Here is an 18,112-nt window from a genome sequence, read left to right as displayed (position 1 = left end):
AGACCTGCTCTTAGCCTGTACATAAATTCAGCTTCACTGTTTCTCTTTCAGACTTGAAACATTTGAGTATCTAAAGAGGCATCTGTTTGCCCCAACACCAGCTGGCCTAATAACAGGTCCTCCCTCCAGCTATAAATCTTGACTTGCATCACTTGACAGAACTGCTGCCTGCAGCTGCCAAACTTGTCCCCATTTCAACAGCACCTTCAGAGCTTTGTTTAAAAGGGTATTTTAAGTCAGGTCAGCAAACCTAGCCTGAACCCAGCCCACCTCTGCCAAGCCTGATGGTGTTTATGAAGAAGGGAAGGCAAACACCAGGTTTCTGTGCTCAAAATTACGTCAAAGTGCAGCGTTCCCTTTGGTGTACTGGAATCTGTGGAATGCAAACCTGTAACCTTTAGCTGCAGTGGGTGAGTGGCCCAGGGAAATGAGCCATCCAGATAAAACAGACAGAGTTTCAGCACTTCCATTTCCTCTTAGGACAGCAGGCTACGAACTGCAAGTGCACAAAGGAGCTAGTGTCAAGTGAGCTGCTGCTATGGCCAAACCTGAAATAGATGCTGAGCTGCAGTCTATAAACAGAGGCTGATGTGATGCTAAACTCTGAAAAGAAAAACAGCAGAGCTTTCAGTCCTGAGGCTAACCTGGTTCAGGAACCAAACTTCAACTCTCCAAACCGCTCCCACTGAAACTGCTGAACCTCTTTCCTCCCAGCTTCACAGAAAAGGACAGTTTTCAGGCATTTTCTGTGTGAAGGGGTTCTGTCCTTGGACAAGGCTCTGGGAAGACCTCTGCCTGCCCAGAAAGAATCACTGACAGCAAGTTAAGTAACCCTGGAGAACTCCACTTGGGAGCTTTAATGGCAGAGCAATTTCACCAAGGAAGATGAAGACCCAAACTCCTACAATCCATCTCTATTGTTAGCAGTAATATTCCCTTTCACAGCAGAAGGCAAATAAAAGAGTGTGTTGTGCTTTTCCTATGCACTCCTGGAGCCCTGCCTTTGACAAGATAAGGCCATTCATTTTGTAAAAAACTGGGGTTTTGGCACACCACTCTTGACAAGTTCCCATGCCAGAGCTTTTGAGGCCATTAACTTCATCCTCCATCAGGGTAGCTCACAAAAAGCAGTCGTTAGCTTCTTTGTACTCCAAATCCTGCAGTGGCAGATTGTTTCACCAGCAGCCAACCCTTCCCTTCCTCTCTGAAAAATACCTGGCACAAAGACTTTTCAAAGGAAGACCTTCCTAAACGTCAGGTACAGCCCAGCAGGAGCTGCTGCAGAAGGGTGGCAGGTAGATCCTAAGGGATCTCTTCAGCTTCCCCCAAATTACGTCCTCTAATAGTAATAATAACAATGCAAGAGCTTTAAATATAACATGCCAGGGTATGAAAGATGATGTGTGAGGGCACAGCAAAGTCCTGGATGGCAGTTCCAGCACTGACTCACATCATCATCACTAGTGAAAAGATTAATCTTTAATGTGGACAGCAAAAGGAGGACTCAGATGATGGAGAAGTGGATTTGCATGACGCAAATCTGGTGGATGCATTTTAATTCTCAGAGCTGCTGAAAGCAAGGAGACAAGCAGTGGGGGGCCAAACCCAGCAATTTGTTGGACAAAATGGTTTTACTGTGAACTGAAATGGTAGATGAGTGCTGCAGAGCACTTCTGGAAGGGTAACTTTAGAAAACATTCACGTATACATTTCAAGGGGAGGTTCTGGCTGTGATTTTTGCAGCAGCAACAGACTGACAGCAAGATTCAGGCTGTCTTACAGTGGTTTGCATGACTGGACCTTCAGCTGAGTGTTGAATGTAGAGGCAGCTGATAGCCCTCCTTTTTGGGATGCTGTGGCTCCCTGCTACTTCTCTCCCCTGCAGTTCATCTTCCCAAAGTTAGGGACTGGTTTTGACAGCTGAACTTTTGGAAGTGTATTCCCATGCAGAGATATTAGAAGGTTCACCTATTCTGGGTTTCACCTTTTACCATTATTAGTATCAAAGTGTAATTACCATTACTAGTATCAAAGTGTAATTGCCATTACTAGTACCAAAGTGCAACCTTTGGTCAGAAAGGGAATGGCTTTAGGCTGGGGGAGAGCAGATTTACACTGGAGATTAGGAAGAAATTACTGACAGTGAGAGTGGTGAGACACTGCAACAGGTTGCCCAGAGAGGTTGTGGATGTTCCCTCCCTGGAGGCGGTCAAAGCCAGCTTGGATGAGGACTTGAACAAGCTGGACTAGTGGAAGGTGTCCCAGCCCACAGAAGGGAGGTTGGAACTGGATGACCTTTAAGGTCCTTTCCAACCCAAACCATTCTATGAATCAGACTGAAGAGGAGGCACACTGAGCTCAAACTCAACCACTCCACGTTCCTAAGAATGAACAAATGACAATTTGGACTATTCTGTGAAGCTATGAAATCAATTCTGCTGCTGAATACAGCACACTCTGGCTCTCCACATGCCAGAACAAGTGCTTTACTCAGTGGAGAGGAAGTTGATAAGCACCAGGTATGAGGCTAACAAAACAGCTTCCATTTCTCTGCAAATTCCTAAAGAACAGCCACAAAATTTCTCAGCTTTCTCCTCTGCTTTCGGCACGCTGAGCCCAGGGCCTCTTTTGTCATCCTTATTCATGGTTTTACAGAGTATTTTTTGTACACTTATTAAAGCACAAACAGCACAGTTCCTGCTGTTAGAACAACACAGCCCAAGAACAGCTCAAAAATAGATGTTTAGTTCCAAACATCTTCATTATACTGGTTCTAAATCTCCATTATACTGGTAAAATGTGTACAGCTTGCAGAGTGATCCAAGCCTTCCTTGTGCTAAGAGACAGCCTCAGAAAATGAAAGCAAGAGGTTTTTGCTGGATACATGGAAAAAACAAACATCAACTGTAATGCACAAGAGGGGAACGTGGCTCTTACCTTTATTTTAGACTGTTAAGCCCAACATGAACCAGATCACAGAGCTGCTGTTCTTGTAGCATGAGGTCATGACAGAGGGAAAGCTGTAAATCATTAGTTACAACCACCCCTGCTTTTCAGGAGTTGCTGTTCCTACACAGAACATGAAGCACAACATGTCTCTGGGATTTTTCTTCCTGCTTTGTTTTCCTGATTAGTCATTTGCATGGAAATGAAGAAGTTGGCTGTCAAAATTCAGCAGTCATGTTCTGACAGCGTGGCAAGAGATGGCAGATAAAGAGAACCTGGCTGCAGGCTGAAGCATCATGGCCTAAAGAGGAACTCAGGGCACAGCACAGTGGGGAGAATCAGACTGGGTATTAGAAATTGTTTATGGTAAGGGTGGTGAGACACTGGAATGGGCTGCTCTGGGAGGTCATGGATGTCCCCTCCCTAGAAGGGATCAAGGCCAGGCTGGATGTGGCCTCGAGCGACCTAAGCTAGTGGAAGGTGTCCTTGCCCATGGCAGAGGGGCTGAAACCAGAAGACCATTGAAGTTGCTTCCAATCCAAACCATTCTGTGAAGCTATAAATCTGTGAAATGAGTGCACCTGGATCTGTCCACACCAATGTCTCCACAAAGCTCCAAAAACTTCCCAGTGATGAAACAGAACAAGACACATGACTTAATTATTTGGCCCTGCACATTTTCCAGCATGGGCTTTACAGGCTGCATCTCTTTGAACCCCTCAACTGGGTACTGAAGTCAGAAAGAAGCTTTCCCAAGCCCTGCATCTGGCAGAATTAAGAAGTCATCTGCCTCTCTGTAATAGATCACAGATGCCAAGGCCACATTCATTAACTTCAACAGCAGACACATCCTTGCAGCAGACTCTGGGTTGTCATTTCCTTGTACAGGTGACAGGTCCAGATTGATTCTTGCCTCATCAATTCATATGCACAGAATCACAGAATCAGTCAGGGTTGGAAGAGATCATAAGGATCATCTAGTTCCATCCCCCCTGCCATGGGCAGGGACACCTTACCCTAGATTAGGCTGCCCAGAGCCTCACCCAGACTGGCCTTAAACACCTCCAGCCATGGGGACTCAACCACCTCCCTGGGCAGCCCATTCCAGCCTCTCACCACTCTCATGCTCAACAACTTCCTCCTCACCTCCAGGCTGACTCCCTCCACCTCCAACTTTGCTACATTCCCCCTAGTGCTGTCACTGTCTGAGAGCCTAAAAAGTCCCTCCTCAGCATTTTTGTAGCCCACTTCAGATACTGGATGGCCACAATAAGGTCACCTTGGAGCCTCCTCTTCTCCAGCCTGTACAGTCCCAACTCTTCCAGTCTGTCCTCATAGGAGAGGTGACCATAGCCTACAGGAAGCAGCCTGTGGGACTTTCTTCTGACTGATCTCAAACTTGTAAAAGGATTTAATCCTACTGTAAACCTCTCTTAATTGCTGTTGCAGGACCTGCACACCCCTCACAGCCTGGGCAAACAACAGGCAAATGATGAACTCAGAGCTGTCATAAGGCAGCTCTACAGCAGATCCCCCAACACACAGACAAATCACTGAACCATTAACTGTGGAAGTGGCACAGAGCTGGAATTCAAGTCTGAGCAAAATTTAACCTGCTAAACGATCCCACTGGCTTCTGGGCAACAAAAACTGCTCTGTGCCACATCATAAATGGCCATGGCTAACAGCAGCCCCTCCTGAGTGGTGCGAGGAGCCGAGAGCTGACAACAGCTTGTAGGCAAAACCGCTTGGGAGCCACTGACAGACACATCAAGAGCTCTGTGTGCAGGCACCAAGTGTGCTGGATGAATGCAGCAAGAAGATGAAAGCATAGCTGCAGCTCCTCACCCAGATAAAACCTGGAGATTAAAGATCCCGTTGTAGGTGTGTAGGACACATCACCACTCCTCTCGTTAGGAGCCCAACCTAGAAACGCTTCCATTAGGGCACTGCTGTGACTGCAAACATGCAAAGTGGAACTTTCATCCTCAAGGATAAGGTTCTAGCACAAGCAGGAGTTGAGGAAGGACTCAGTTTTGGTCACCACAGTACAGGAGGGACATTGAGGTGCTGGAGCAGGGGCAGAGAAAGGCATTGAGGCTGGGGAGAGGTCTGGCAAACATGGCTGTGAGGGGCAGCTGAGGGAGCTGGGGGTGTTTAGTCTGGAGAACAGGAGGCTGAGAGGGGACCTTATTGACCTCTGCAACCATCTAACAGGAGGTTGTAGTGAGGCTGGAGCTGGTCTCTTCTCACCAGTTACTAATGACAGGGCAAGAGGAAATGGCCTCAAGCTGCATCAGGGGAGGTTTAAGTTGGATACTGGGAAGAAGTTCTTTCCTGAGCAGGTGGTCAGGCACTGGAACAGGCTGCCCAGGGAGGTGGTGGAGTCACCATCCCTGGAGGTATTTTCTGTGGTAAAGGGTTGGACTTGATGATCTGTGAGGTCTCTTCCAACCCTGATGATACTGTGATACTGTGATTAAGAGGAGAGTGGATGTGGTGCTTGAGGCTATGGTCTGGTGATGAAGGATGCTGGGATGAAGGCTGGACTGGCTGATCCTGGTGGTCCTTTCCAACCATAGCAATTCATAGTGCTGAGATGTTGTGCTGGGGGCTTTGGGTTAGTCAGGGACTTGTCAGTGTGAAACTAAGGATTGGACTCGAGGAGCTTGAAGGGCTTTTCCAACCTGAGAAACTCTGTGACTGCTCAGAGGTTGTCTCATTAGGTGGTGCACACCTGCTGGAAATCCTGGCAATGCTGACACAGCCTTAATTCTGTTACTCAAATATTTAGTGCAGATGATTTAAAACCACAAGAGATGTTTCTGTCTCAAAGGCTACCGTGTTTATAGGTGTTTGTACACAACTGCAGAAATCTGCCTGGATGAAAACAATCTGGCAAGAAGAAGAAGAAGAAAACAAACAGAAAAATGGGACAGCACCTGTGTTTACTGAAGCTAAAGGGTGGCAAACTGACTTGAGAACGTGAAAAAGGAAACAGAACTTCATTAAAGTGTTTGACTCACCTGCCACGTGGAGTTAGGAGAGAAAAGGAGGAGATGAATAGCCAGACTGTGCCCGAAAGGCTGGCTGAAAAGAAGTCATTTACCTACTTGGAATAACAGGTTAAAGAATTTACCTGTGAAGTGCCAGGAGGATTTGTTTTAGCAACGAGCTCTGAGTGCTTCCCTAGAGACACTGGCTCCAAAAATGCTGATGAAAAGATGAAGATGTATAGCCAGCACCACACACAAAACACAACTGACTGGGAACTGGAGCCCTGGGAAGAACAAAATCCATGGGAAACCCAACAGTAGGAATTCACAGAATGGAACAAACCAGGCTGGGAAACTCCTTCGAGATCATCAGGTCCAATGAAACCTTTGACATTATGCTAGGGAGGTAGTAATGGGCTGGAGCTATAATTGGGAGCTAATTAGTTAAGAGGGACTTTGGAGTGAGATCTCCACACTCTTAAATTGAACAGCAAAGTGCTAGACCCACAGAACAATCAGACACTTAATACCTCTTTCTTTTTTTGTCATCTACTTGTCAGTAGCTATTTTAGCCTCCTGAAAGCTTCTCAAGAGGGCTTTCTGGTGTGTTTACTCTGGTGTATTTTTCTTCCTTCTGCAGCTCTGTCCATAAAGTAAACTCTGCTTAGATCTTTTCAGAGCATCTGATTGTACCAGACGTCATTTTGGCTAAGAACATGTAGCAGCCAGAAGTGAAAGGGCACACATTAAGTGCAGTGATCAGCAAGGCAGCTCTTAATCTCAGGATCTAATTAAAAGAAGAGATTACAACAATCAGGGCAGGACAGGAGTCCATGCTGCATGGAAACTGTCAAGCTGATGCCACTGACTGTTTTTATGCAAGGCCAGAAGATGTTTCTTGAAACCACTTACAGATACAGAAAGGTAGGTCTCATTGTCTCCAAAGACTCTGTGCCTTTCTACCCATCCGAGCTCCAACGGCTCCAGCAAACTCCTTCAGCTGAACAATGAAGATCCAGCAGCTGGAGTGGGCTACAAGAAAGCTGGGGAGGGCCTTTTTCCAAGGATGAGGGGCAATGGCTTTAAACTGGAAGAGAGGAGATTGGGACTGGAGGCGAGGAAGAAATTCTTTCTGGTGAGGGTGGTAAGACGCTGGCACAGGTTGCCCAGGGAGGCTGCTGATGTTCCCTCCCTGGAGGCATCCAAGGCCAGGTTAGATGAGGCCTTGAGCAACCCGGGCTAGTGAGAGGTGTCCCTGCCCATGGCAGGGGGCTGGAACTGGACAATCTTAAAGGTCCCTTCCAGCCCAAACCATTCTATGGATCTACCTGGGAAGGATTTCAACCAGCAACTCTGTACCATTCTGGCCAAGAACAGGTCCAACAGGCTGGCAACTGAAAACAAGCAAAGCACTGCACTCATTTTCACAGCCTGCATTTTGTTTCCCTTCCCCTCCAGTCCTGTTTTCCCTCCTCACCACAGAGTTTTTCAACTTTTGCTGTGACCATTTGAAGTCAGCTCTTGTCAGAGGACTGAACGTTACCAGTCACTGACTTCAAAGAACCCAGCTTTAACTTGTTGCCTTTTTGAAGCTGCAGCGCAGAGTATAAACTCGCTGTGCCCAATATAGCTTTTGCATGGTTGAATGAGCAAACCAGAGAAAGGCTGCTTCCCCCAGCCTCCAGCACTTTGAACTTTTCACTGCTGGAATCTTAGGTTAGTGCTCCACAGAACTGCAAATCTTCCGAGGGCCCTTAAAAGTGAGCCTCATTTAACCATATGAGCAGCAACCGCTTAAAGGTCTTATTAGACTGAGTTCCATTTATGCTCAGAGTGAAAATTAACGTGTGAACCTCACCAGACTGAGGGGATTGAGATGTTTCTCAACAGATTCACTGCCCTGCAATTTCTGTTTTCCACCAGCTCTCTGAAAAAAAAAGCACATGACCAGGCTGGGAGCCAGCAGCTGAAGAGTGGTTTGCCCTGAAAACACATGCTGGAGGATGCTTGTGCCATCAACACAGAAGCAAACCTCGTTTGTTGGGACTTTCACCTAGGAGAAGAACAACAGGTGAATTTCAGAGGCCTCTTTATCTCCACAGGTAGAACACAATCAGATTAGAGAGCTGAACTGATGTGTTAGATCCCCTGAGGCACACACCCAAACCTAACCACTCTCTCCATGACACTGTTAAGCAGCGTTTGTATGCGACCTTAATGTTCTCCCTACACTTTCACACCCTGTAAATTCAGGTTTCTGAATTTCTCACTGTAGAAAAGCCAAATGCTGGCTGAGTGAGGAGTGGCTTGAGAGTGGTCTGGAAGAGAAGGACTTGGGGGTGTCAGCTGATGAAAAACTCACCATGAGTCAATGGCAGCCCAGCAGGCAGCTGTGTGCTGGCTGCAGCCAAACCACGGAGAGCAGCAGCACAGGCAGGAGATTCTGTCCCTCTGCTATGCAGAGATCCCACCTGCACCACTGCCACCAGTCCTGGTGCCTCCAGCATAAGGAAGGGCATGGAACTTTTGGAGTGGGTCCAGAGCAGGCCACTAGGGCTGGAGAACCTCCACTATGGGGACAGGCTGAGAGTTGGGGTTGTTCAGTCTGGAGAAGAGAAAGCTCTGGGTAGACCTTAGAGCAGCCTTGCAGTACTTGAAGGGGGCTACAGGAGAGCTGGGGAGGGACTTCTGGCAAGGGCTGGGAGTGATAGGATGAGACAGAATGAACTGAAGCTTAAGGTGGGGAAATTTAGGTTGGATGTTAGGAAGAAATTCTTCACAGTGAGAGTGGTGAGACACTGGCACAGGCTGCCCAAGAAGACTGTGGATGCTCCCTCCCTGGAGGTGTTCAAGGCAAGGCTGGATGAGGCCTTGAGCAACCTGAGCTAGTGCAAGGTGTCTTTGCCCATGGTAGGAGGTCTGCAAGTGGATGCTCCTTAGAGTCCCTTCCAATCCAAATCATTCCATGAATCTATGGTTTCCCACTCTGTGTATGTAATAAAAATCGAGGCTTCAATTTTGTACTCCTTGTTTTTTAACAGCAGCACAAACAACGACACAGAAGATAAAAAACCCAACAAATTGAACATTAAATCCTTCTAAAGTACTGCAAATTGCCAAAAAAATATCCATAAAGTACTTTTATTTGTCACATGGCATCAACCTTCTAGTTTAATTCCTGAGAGCTATTTTTTTGGTGTGTTTTACCATGGCTACCCATGGCCCTTCCTTACTTTCAGCAGCCCTGCAAACACATCAACATAAACTCAACAAAAACAGACATCAAAAAGCCTACTCAAGCCAATCTGCCAGATGAATAACCAAAGCCAACCTCTTCAAGCACTTTTTGGTGGTGCCATGTGAAAAGAATAGCAGGAAAACCAGCATGGCTTTGTAGCTGCATACCAAAATACTCAAGTAGGGCTCAAGATTTTCTTGGTGGTAGAACCATGAGTCGGTAAGAATAAAAAGAACACCCAAAAAAACTTCTCTCTGTGCCTCCTCATACATTTAATTTCTTTCAGGACAAAATTAGGGCCCAAGTGTAAGGTCCTGCACCTGGGTGGGTGCAATCCCAAGCACAGTGCCAGGCTGGGCAAAGAATGGCTGAGAGCAGTCCTGAGGAACAGGACCTGGGGGTTGGGGTGATGCAAAGCTCAACAGGAGCCTGCAGTGTGAGTGAAGCCCAGACACAACCCTCTGCTGGGCTGCAGCAAGAGCAGTGTGGGCAAAGGGCAAGGGAGGGGATTCTGCCCCTTGGCTCTGCTCTCCTCACACCCCACCTGCAGTCCTGGGGGCAGTTCTGGAGCCCCCAGCACAAGCAGGACATGGAAGTGTTGGAGCCAGTCCAGAGGAGGCCACCAAGATGCTCAGAGCGCTGCAGCAGCTCTGCTCTGAGGTCAGGCTGAGAGAACTGGGGCTCTGCAGCCTGCAGATGAGAAGGCTTCCAGGAGAGCTTGGAGTGGCCTTCCAGAATCTGAAGGGGGCTCCAGGAAGGCTGGGGAGGGACTACTGACAAGGTCTGGTAATGACAGGAGGAGGAATAGGTTTAAACTGGCAGAGGGAAGATTCAAACTGGATGTTAGGAAAGGGTTCTTTGCAGTGAGGGTGGTGAGACACTGGCACAGGTTGCCCAGGAAGGTTGTGGCTACTCCCTCACTGGAGGTGTCCAAGGCCAGGTTGGATGAGTCCTTGGGCAGCCTGTTCTAGTGGGAGGTGTCCTTGGCTATGGCAAAGGGTTGAACTGGATGAGCTTTGAGGTCCCTTCCAATCTAAATCATCCTATAGTTCTAACTGCCTGTGTTACACCCCAACAGCAACCAAACTGCAGAACCCCCCCTGCCCTCTGCTATCTCTCCCAAGCTTTGCCTCCCAATTTATTGTGCACCAGGCTTTAATTTTTGTCACTTGGAAGTGCCAAACCTGTCTCCTCATTTTCCAGAAACAAAGGCCTGCAACAGCATATCACAATCACTAGGTCTGTGACAGCCAAATCTGGCTAAGTGCTGGATGTCAGTGGTTGGGAACAAAGCTTGCCTGCCAACACAGTTGTCCTTGGAAGGATTCAGGTTGGTACCAGGCAAAAAATCAGAGCTTTCCTTCTCATTTTAATTAGTCCAGATTAATTCCAGATTTTAATCCCACTTTCATGAACTTCATGTTAACAACTGGAAGAGGTGAAAAGGCAGATCCAGACAGCCTGGACTGGGGCCAGGCAGTCAAGGTGTCACAGACACATAAACAAGCAGCCACCTTTCCAACGGGAAGCGGCGCTGAAGAATCCCGAACAAGTTCAAGCAAGGCAGGAATGTGCTTATGTCATCACCCTTTTAGCTCTGTGTGTATCCTTTATTTTCCTAATGACTCATTGATGCAGAGAAATGCTTAAAAGGAGCTCTTCTTGGCCCCCAGAATTCAAAATCCTTCTGTTTGTCCACAAGTCATGCTCTCAGGTGAGCAGCAACTATGGAAGCTTTCTAACTTTCTTCCTTTGCATGGCCTGGCAGAACCAGAACTGGGCAACCTGAGCTAGATTCTGTGGTCCTGCTCTAGCAGTGGGGGTTGGACTCAGAGAATCATGCAGGTTGGCAAAGCCCCTCGGGATCACCAAGTCCAACCTATAACCCTACTCAACAAGATTCACCTTAAACCACATCCCTAAGCACCACATCCAAATGACCCTTAACACATCTAGAGTCAGATGTGCAGCAGACTCAATGATCTACGGAGGTCCCTTCCAATGCCTAACATCCTGGGATCTTGTGACCCAGATCCATGGTTCAGGCTGGGGAAAAGGAGAGTTTTGAGGTTTAAGCCTTTAGCATCTTCACTTACGTTGCACAGAAACTCCCTGGAGTAGCTCTTCTGTAACAGGAGAATTGATCCACTTAAAACCAAGGCACTGAAAGACAACTGCAGGAGCTGCCAGACCTGCACAGCTTCAGTGCTGGGTAAACACCTGCCCAGGTGAGGCCAACTTGCCCCTTAAAGTCACCAGCTATTCCCAAAACCACCAGAGATTTCCAGTGCTCTTGGGTCTCCAGCACTCATAGAATGGTTTGGCTTGGAAGGGACCTCCAAAGCTCACCCAGACCAACCCTCTGCAGTCAGCAGGGACATCCTCCACTAGAGCAGGTTGCTCAGAGCCTTGTCGAGCCTGACCTTGAATATCTCCAGGAGTGGGGCTTCAACCACCTCCTTGGGCAGCCTGTTGCAGTGTTCCACCACCCTCATGGAAAGAAATTATGGCACCTTCATGCTTCCAACAGGCCTAACTGCAGTGAGCACAACAATTTAGTGTTATCAAATGCTCTTGTTAACACCCAAATGCAAAATGCCATATCAGTTACCATCTGTAGCTAGATTTATAACCCAAGATTTGCTTCACTCTCTGTATTTTCACTACAACAGCTTTCACTACAACTTCTATGTTTATTTGTACCTTAAATATCACATGTTACATGCAGGAAGTGTTTATAAAGTTAACACAGACAAGCTACAAATTGTCCCTTTGTTAGAAAGGTCTCTCGATGCTCTGAAAAATCTGCCTTTACTCAGTCTTCTGGAGTACAGCAAACAAAGGCAGTGGTCAAATCACCTCAAAACAATATAACAGAGCTCAAAGAGGACAAAGAAAGTGATGCAGAACAGCCTGAGCAGACAGATGCACTAAATAGACTGGGAAAGGGGAAAAAAAAAACTAAAGCAAGAAAACTGAGAACAGAGAGATCTCTAAAATTGCAAATGAGGTGCTGAGTGGAGAGAGAGACTTTATTCTTTCTCATACCACACAAACCGAAGAGACACTCAATGAAATTACCATTTCTTGGGTTTAAAAAAGAAATAATCCTAAGTCCAGGAATTCTTTTGGCTCCAACTGTGGGATTCAGAGCACAGCAGGGTGTAGAAGCTACAGGTAAGAAGCCATTCAAAGGGCCTGGCCGCATCCCTAGGCAACAGGTCCACCAGGCACTGTCAAATACATCTGTCAGCACATGGCCTCCAGCTCAGGCCACTTCCAAGCCATCCCTGCTGGTGGATGCGTGGAGGAATGATCACTGTGCTCACTGTCCACATCTGCTCTTCCTCTTTCCCCTAATGATTTACTTCTGGCCACTGTCACAGCCCACATGCTGAGCCCAACAGGCATTTTGCAGTCCTTATTATCCCATCCCTCACATCCTCTGATAAACCTGTTCATGTGAAATAATTATTCCCTGGCTCTAAACTGGAATATATTAAAGGCAGGCTAGCCACAAATAATGCACAGTTTGAGTCACTTCCTTAACTTGATTAAATGGAATGTGAGAATTAAATGAAATGCTGAGCCTTTCCCCTTCCTCTCTCCCAATCTCCAATGCCACTTGATGGGCTTGGCAGTTCATCCCCTACCACCACCACCATTTCATTTAGGTGCCTTGCACAAAGCAGAATCAGACATTTGTTTTCATCCAGTGAAACCATTCAAAGGATCAATTTGATCTTCCAGGCAAGTTAAGGGTAATAGATTCCTGTGTTTACTCAGCAATAAGCACTCAACTATTTAATTAAACCTATATGCTGTAAACTGCACCTTTCAAAGCAGCAGCTACAAGGAGTGAGGCGTCTCAACTTCTTACACCAATCAATGCTTTTGGTTTGGGGCTTTTTCCACCCCCCCTGCTTAGAATCGCTGGAAAACAGAAAGCTGCTGCAGGCAGAGGCACATCTCCCACCCAGCTCCTGCTCCTGCAACCTCACAGAAGGCGTTTTTTTCAAAGGAACAAGCAGTTCTGTGGCTGCCCCTTTCCAGCCACACACGATTCCAAGACTGATGTCATCTTCCAGGCGACAGACTGCGAGCGAACGCGCTCTGCAAGCGGAGCATTTAATTTAGGAGTCAGCACTTGACACGTTGAAGTATTTGGAATTCCTGAAGTCTGGCTGTCTGCACGGTTGCATAATTTGAGCAGGGATAACCTACTTATAAGCAGGCAAGATAGAAGAATGTCAACAGACAATCCCTTCTACGTCAAGGGACATCTCCTTCCCCATCACGTGCAAGAGCATCACTGCTATGTCACCGTTTGCCTTCTCGTTGAAGGTAGTGAGTTCTGATGCCTTAAAGGGGTGAGCTTACACACAGCACCAGATCTGCTCACAGGAACATCCTCAAACCTCTCCAAAGCCCATTGAAAAGGCAGTTTAACAGACAATGCCAGCAAAACACCTGAGGTGGAGCAACCAACAGAAAGCCCGAAGCGCCCAAGATCTTCTCCTAGCGAGTCCCACCACCGCTGTTCACCTCGCAGCACAAACCATCCGCAAGAAGGACACCAAAACCAAAAGACTCCTTCGAGCAAGTCACAGGATACAACCAAGAATAACGTTGGGAAGCTTGTTTGACTTCACACAGGATGGGGGAAGCTGTGTTTGCTTTTGATCCTCTCTGCAAACAGCTGACCAGACCCTCCTAACAGCAGACGTTTGCTGCAGACACCACAGAAGGAAACCACCCCTTTTAAGAGTTGCCAGAGTTTATGATTAACCTCCTGTTGCAACAAACATGGCAAGGATTCAGTTTCACTCCCTGACTACTTCTCTTACGTACTGCAGAACAAATACATAAGGACACTCCCCCCCCCAGCACTCCAAACCTCCTGGTCACAAGGAGAGGAATTCTCATCCTGTCAACAAAACCAGCACTAAGACTTCAGTGTGAGAAAGGCAGCACACTCCTCCCTCCTGACCAGTCGGCATCCACCCAGCACCCACCTGGGGAAGCTAAAGGAGGGCTGGAAATCCCCTTCCCCTGGAAAGGGGCTGCTTGGAGTGTTCACACCAATTAAAGTTTCGGATTAAACCCAGCTGTTTAAACACAAGTAGTCCCCCGGGAGAGACACTTGCAGCACTGTAACTGGTTTCTGGTATAAACAGTTTTACATCAATGGAGGCATTTACACTGGCAGAGCTGTAAGCCAGCAGGTTAACACTTGTTCAGCTCCATCTCCTTAAATAGATGCGCTTAGACCCCGGCAAGGTCTCCAGGTGCGTGGCACCTTGGAGCTGCATTAGACGCAGATGTGGAGCTGCAGTGAGAGGCCTTGACGGCAGGAGAAAAGCACAACACACTCAAAACTACCTAAAAACCTCCTGAGGGCCAGTTTGGGACCCAAAGGCCATTCCCAAAGGGCGCCAATCTCACAGGATCTGCAGATGTGCCCCACACATGAGAAGGAGCACATCAGCTGGTTGATGAAAACACACAGCTAGGCACCAGGAATCACCTCAGGAGGTGAAGTGGGTGACCCCCCCCTAAGCAAAAGCTAAGTGTAGTAGGCAGACAAAGGATTAATAAAGATGTAAAAAGGGGGGGAAGGAAATCTTTCTGTCAGGCAGAAGCACAGAGAAAGCAGCAGCAATCACAGTGAGGCTATCCTGAGAAACTCCTCATGTGGCCATGGCAAACCAAGGACCTCACGCGAGGGAAATAATGAAAGCAGGAGACTTCTGGAAGCATTAGAATAGACCTTGGGCTGGCCAAATTATGTGTGTGACTGGAAAAGAGAAACTAAACGTAGCTCAGAGCTGTGGTTTCCAATGTGGGACCTGCACATGCCTAGGAAGCACACAGCCTGCTTCTTTTTGACTCTGGGGGACTGTTCAGCAAAGCAAACTCAACAGTCAGAACAAAAACATAGGTAGGCTTAACCTGACTGCATCAGCAGGACACAGGAAGAGAAAGGGTTGAAAGTTTCAGCCATGAAAGATGTAAGAGGCAGGAAGAGATAAGAAATGGGCAAGAAGAGGTGACCTCTGTGACACATGCAGCGAGGAAGCACTACAGGCTGGGGGCAGGCACCGAGACAGCTGCTGCTGGGCGTCTGTGGGAACATGCAAGACGTGAAAGGACAAAGACTGGAAACCTTCTCCCTGCAAGGGGGTAGGTGCAATGTCTGTCTGCCTCTCAAAAAGCTACCAGTGAAACGCTGTCTGAGCCTGTCCTGAGGTGTGCAAACAAGCACAATGTGGCATGCATCAGCCTTTGGTGGGCAGGCAGTGCCCAATCCTGATCTGGGCACGGATATGTAGGAGGAGAGGGACTCAATCCTCATCAGCAGGCAGAAGATGAACTAGAGCAATAGTGTCCCTCAGGCTTTGGTGGAAGGTATCTGCATGTCTAGTCGGGTGGAAAAAAACCCAAACTTTGCAGCCCTTGAGGCAGGAGGAAGCCCCCTGGGGTGCATTTAACAGGCCGAGGTGGTCAGGCAGGGAGGTATTTGCCAGCAGACCTGCATGTGGAGAGAAGTGCAGCAGGTTTTGGATGGCTCTGGTGCCCTCACCCTATGTGTATGAAAGGAAGCAATAGGCTCTTGGCAAGCAAGCAACAGACCAGACCCACCTCCCCTCCAGCATCTGCCAATGTTTACGTTTGCATACAGGAAAATAACCCCGAATATATGGAAGGGGAGCAGAAAAACATGCAGCAGCTCTCGCCAGATGAGCACGACGACATTCTCATCGCGCGTGGACAGGAGTGCGAGCAGAGGCACGGCAGACCCTGGCAGATGGGCAGGGAAGAATAAGCAGAGCAGGGTGTTGCAGGGAAAGGAAAAAACCAACCAAACCAGCACCAAAAGCACAACAACAAAGAGCCAGCGAGCCTTGCCTGGCAGCTACCGGGAATCCCTCTTGTCCTCCCGTCAGCCTGCAGTGGAAAAGGGAGGCAGCAGGTATCCCGCTGGGATGCAGGAGACAACACAACTCCCCCTCCCTCCTCCTCTTTCCCTGCCTCCAAACTACAGGTCTGCGTGCGCCCAGGCTGCCGAGGGCACCCGCGGGCTCCAACCGGCAGCGCAGCTCCCTCGGGGCGCGCGTAAACACCGCGTACACACCGCGTGCGACGAGCTGCGCGGCCCCGGGGCAGAGAGGCCAAACCTCCCCCACCGGCCCGAGGAGCCCACGCGGGTGACCGGCCCCTCGTAACGGGCCAGCACCGCAGCTCCCCGGGGACACCGCGGGAGGAGGGCAACCGCCCCCAGGAGAACCGAACACAGCCCCGGGAACCCCCTCGGGAAGCACGGGAGTGACCCAGTCCCCCACGGGAGGGGGAGAAGAAGGGGGACGGACCCGCGGGGTGCAGCACTCAAAGCCCTCCCCCAGGGTGGGCGCCCGCCCCTGGAAGGGAGGGTGGGGGGAACCCAACGGCCCCGAAGCCACCACATGCACCCAGCCCCCTCCCGGCCTCCAGCGCCGCCTCAGGCCGCGCTCCCCCGTTACCTGCGGTCGGTGGGGCCGGCTGGGCCCGGCGTGCGCGGGAGGCCGAGCCCCCCCCGCCTTATCTGGGACCGCGCCGGGGTCCTGCTTGGGCCATCACGGCGGAGCGGGAGCAGGCAGCGGCGGAGGATGGCAATGGTGATGATGATGATGATGATGCCGAGAAGAGAACGCCGCCACCTCCCCCTCGGGCGGAGAGAGAGAGGAGAGGGGGGGGGGGGGGGGGGGGGGGGGGGCCGCGGGCGAGCCCCCCCGCGAGCGGCGTGCACGCGGCGGCGCGCGGGAGGGGCGGGGCGGAAGTGGCGGAAAGAAGACGGAGGGGGGGCGGGGGGAGGGGGGGGGGGAGGCTCCCGGGGGTCCGAGCTCCCGCGCGCCGCGCCGCCGGCCGGGCACTTTGTTTGTGTCCCAGAGTGCTCCGCGGCGGGGCGGGGCCGGCGGCGGCGGCGGGAGGGGAGCACCGAGCCGCGACCCGCGCTGTGCGCATGCGCCCTGCGCAGCGGCGGGACCGGCCGCAACGGGCACCCCGCGGAGGGCAGCGCCCGGGATGGGGCGTTCCGGGGTGGGCACGGTCCTACCTGTCAGCCTCACTCGAGGGCAGATGTTCTCCGGTGTGGGTATTCGAACGCCCGGTGCCCGCGGCCGGGGGCTCAGGACCGCGCACACCGTGCATCCCAGCTCCCCCGGTGCTCTGGTGCCTAGCCCGGGGCTCCGATTCGTACACACCGTGCATCCCATCTGCCTCGGTGCTTCGGTGCATGCACTCCGGGACTTAGGATCGTGTGAGCCGTGGACAACGTGCACCGCAACCACCCCGGTGCTCCGGGGCGTGGACACCAGCGATCGGCAAGATGCACACCGTGCATCCCCATCCTCCCGGTGTTCCGGTGCATACACCCTTGGGGCTTATAATCTCGTACTCTGCGCATCCCAGCTCCCTCGGCGATCCGGTGCATACACCGGTGCTCAGCACCATGCATCCCAATCCACCCAGCGCTCCGGTGCATGGACCTCCCGGGCTCTCCCGGCCAGCACCGTGCACATTATGCATCCTAAGTTGACTCCTCCTGCACAGCCTTCCTCCCTCTCCCCTCCCTGACCGCGCACTTCTAGAGAGCAAACCTTTCTGCTCTCCCCCTCGAGGACTCGCTGCCTCCTCCTTCTTTTATCACCCACGTACAGGAGCTGCCTCCTCTCCATCCTCCTGCCTGTTGTGGTCTCCAGGTTTGGGTTCATTTGCTTTAGCTCAGGCCTGCGGATTTCTCTTTGTCAACCTCTGTCTCTTTCCTCCTGGCGTCGGTGGTCTCCTAACCTGGAGGCACTCTGTCCGCTCCTCGGCAAGTGCGGTCCCGCGGGTTGTCAGCAGAGGAGGCTGGAAAAGGTAATGTAGGGCGGGAGCTGCCCTGAATAACGACGGT

General features: G+C 50.2%; 1 protein-coding gene across 5 annotated transcripts in view; it reads right to left on the bottom strand.

Annotated features, from left to right (window-relative positions):
* Positions 1 to 17,077, bottom strand: part of ZBTB44 (zinc finger and BTB domain containing 44) — a 42,775-nt gene extending 25,698 nt beyond the window's left edge. For 2 of the 5 annotated variants that reach the window (XM_064173395.1, XM_064173396.1), the window contains exon 1: positions 16,701 to 16,949. The gene's annotated coding sequence lies outside the window, so the exon portion shown is untranslated. Of the gene's footprint in view, positions 1 to 16,089; positions 16,129 to 16,700 lie in introns of all 5 variants that reach the window. The other 3 variants (XM_064173394.1, XM_064173397.1, XM_064173393.1) reach the window with 3 other exon arrangements.
* Between the last annotated feature and the right edge of the window lie 1,035 nt (positions 17,078 to 18,112).

This window comes from Pogoniulus pusillus, chromosome 38 (assembly GCF_015220805.1).
Source record: "Pogoniulus pusillus isolate bPogPus1 chromosome 38, bPogPus1.pri, whole genome shotgun sequence".
NCBI classification, from domain to species: Eukaryota; Metazoa; Chordata; class Aves; order Piciformes; family Lybiidae; genus Pogoniulus; species Pogoniulus pusillus.
The sequence above is the reverse complement of the archived record's forward strand: the minus strand, read 5'-3'. Positions and strand labels throughout refer to the sequence as shown.